This window comes from Convolutriloba macropyga, unplaced genomic scaffold, assembly GCF_964194025.1.
Source record: "Convolutriloba macropyga unplaced genomic scaffold, txConMacr16.3 SCAFFOLD_4051, whole genome shotgun sequence".
In the NCBI taxonomy this organism is placed as follows: domain Eukaryota; kingdom Metazoa; phylum Xenacoelomorpha; order Acoela; family Convolutidae; genus Convolutriloba; species Convolutriloba macropyga.
In genome coordinates, this window is record NW_027450327.1 from 17,407 (window position 1) to 20,392 (window position 2,986).

A 2,986-nucleotide genomic window follows, 5' to 3' on the forward strand; every position below is an offset into this window, starting at 1 on the left:
AATTTATGTACTTACCGCCAAAAAATGTACTTTCGACCTAATACAGTGTAAAAGACATACCACCTTACAAAAGACAAATCAATATCAAGAATTTGACATCTGAATTCTCTTTGTATTTGAGTAAAAATTACTCTACCATATGGTAAACCGTAGGCAATCATTTTTAAAAGGTCGGCTGTTTTCAGTGAAAAACATTTAATTTTCGTTTAAGTTGTAAAAAATACTAAAGAAAACTGCTTATCTCACACAATTCTATCGGGTATTCCTCATTATATATAATGAAACTGATTCAAGTACCGGGGAAAGATATAAATTTTTGAAAATAAATTTTTTTGCTAAAGTGGTTTGTTCTTTACAATTCATTGTTTTCGATGGCATGTTTGTTAGGATCTTAATATCCACTTAGTACAATTTCTTAGTACAACTTCATAGCAGACATATAGCAATTTTAAATGTGAACATTCATAGTTTGTTATGAAATTTATGTACCTGAAGTTTTGAATAAGTAATTATAGCCGGCAAATTAACAGAAAATAGCCACCGTTGACGTGCTCGTCGCACATTGGGATTTAAACAGAAAAAGAAAACATTATTAGATGGAAATTGGCAGAAATTTTCTAAGAGTCAAAGTGTTTTCATTTTGTATCGAAATTCTTCATATTCGGTTAGATTCTGAAATTACCTTTTCAGCTTCTAAATTGAACCATATTAAGCATATTATTAATGCCAGCTATCAGCCGTTTTGATGAACTTTGGTAACTTAATGCACTATGACTTAATCACCAGGCTTTATATATTTATCCCGTTTCTGTTGATTTTGTCTCTTTTGATTGTGACCGTATTCACTAAATTGCGTAATTCAATGCGTGGAGGAATTTGAAATCCATTCAGTTGAAACAGTAAGTTAAGTAAGTCAGAAGTTAAGCGTGAAAATTGCGACTTACGTAAAACGAAAAACGTGATCAAAAGGTAAAGCGAATTAAAAATATAGAAGGACAAGCCCTGACGTACATTTCAAAAATTTTTCGTTGACTAAATATAAAACTAGACCTATAAGAGCATGTGAATGAATTGGGAAAACCATTTCTAAAAAATTGAGATAAAAAAAATAAAAAAGAACAGAAAAATCAATGTCACAATGGCGCATGTGACCAAACAAACACTAGCGAGAAATGAAAATTTGCTTCAAACAAATAAATAGGCCTAGAATAACTATGAGTGGATTAGGAAAACAATTAAGAAAAAAGTTCGATCCAAAAAATCGAAAAAACAGCCAAAATCAAAGTGAAATTGCCACATGTGAACAAAAACCACTAGCGAGAAAGCAATTTTTTGCTCATACGTCTTTTTCTCACACCATATAATAATTGAAAAGAAAAAATTGACGCCGCAAAACCACTCGCTTTTTCGCTTCACTTCCTGTTTTGTCATGATCAAAATCATCGCTTCAATTTGATTTCCAAACTCATGAAAAGGATCTTTTAAAAAAGACAGCGCCCCAATACAGTTCAATATCTTTGAATTGTAAAAAAGAAAGCGCCTAAATAATATCCGTTGAGAGGTTGACGGCGGCTATTAATAAAAATACAATAGAGTAAATAGGTTTTTCAGTTTGAATCTCAGTTCAGTTACATTTTTCTTCCTCTTATCTGCTTTTTATGGTCTCGCCAAGGATTTTAATTACCTAACTTTGATTTGTTTGATTGAAGAGTTACTAACTTCAGAAAACACTCCGATTAAAATTGGCAACCTACACAGTAGTTTTGAAACCTGGTTTCCGTCAAAATCAAGTCAATGATGAAATTGGCTTGTTTTTTTAAATTAACTTTAGAGATGTAACAGAGGTGAAAAGACTCGGTTGATTTTGAAACAGAACCAGTGGAGCTTCAGTTATTGGCTAGTTAACTTAGAGTGTTCAAAAGCAGGAGAAAATCTTCAGAACACCATGAGTCCAAAATGCTGTTGGTTTTTCAAATGAATTTGAGACTAAGGTTTGGTAGCTTAAGTATTCATATAAAAGGGCGTAAAGTAGTTTGTAGCTGTTTTCTGAGATAGGAGCCATAACAACCATCTAATTGTAGCTCGTTGTTCACGTTTTTGATCATCAACGCATTTTTATTCAATTTTGAAACCCCGAGGTGTGATTTATGTTTCTATAGAAAATTTAGCTGAGGTTTAGAAGATGTCAAGGGACAATCTGTTTCACTGAAGCTGACTTTTGAACAAAAGCTTAGCAGACATTCAAATTAAAACTATAGTTTTGCTTTATTTATTGAGTTGCAGTTTAAGTTAATTAAAAAAAACGTACTTAATGATGTCATTTTGCTCCTGATATCCATTTATATTTCATATTTACCCGGACTGAACTGCAAGTCAAGATTAGTACTGGGCCAGTCTAAAAGCAAGTCTACATGCACCTATCAGAACTGTGCACGTTTATGAACAAGTCTGCAAGTCTGGCAAGTCTTTGCCAAGACTTTGTTTCAACTTGCAAGTTGATTCCCAAGTCAAAACCACCTTTTCAAAATTTTTTGAGTGAAAATTTCGTATTCCGAAAATTTTTGAAACGAGCCACAATTTCCAGGTTTATGTTCAGCCACTCTCCCGGGGTCCTGAAAAATGATACCAGACTGGTACAGAATGGTACCAAACACTACTTAGGGACCCTCGGGAGGTCCCAATGCGTTACTTCAGGTAGTTATAGACCGTTTTCAGCCGTTTTCCAGCCGAAATCGACAATTCTTGATTTTTCTCAGATTTACCAAATGTCGAGCATTCCTATCAGATGGAAAATTGTGAAAAAGAGTAACGCAGTTAGGGTCCCCTTGCTATTCCCGGGCCCTGTTAGCCGCCAGCAAGCGACAGTGGAGCTTGTTTCTGCCCAAAATGTACCAAATCATCCAGAGTATGGATCTAGTCAAAATGCCTCAAATATGCCGATTTCGATGCAAACAAACTAGCCAGTGAGCAAATATTGCTATCAGTT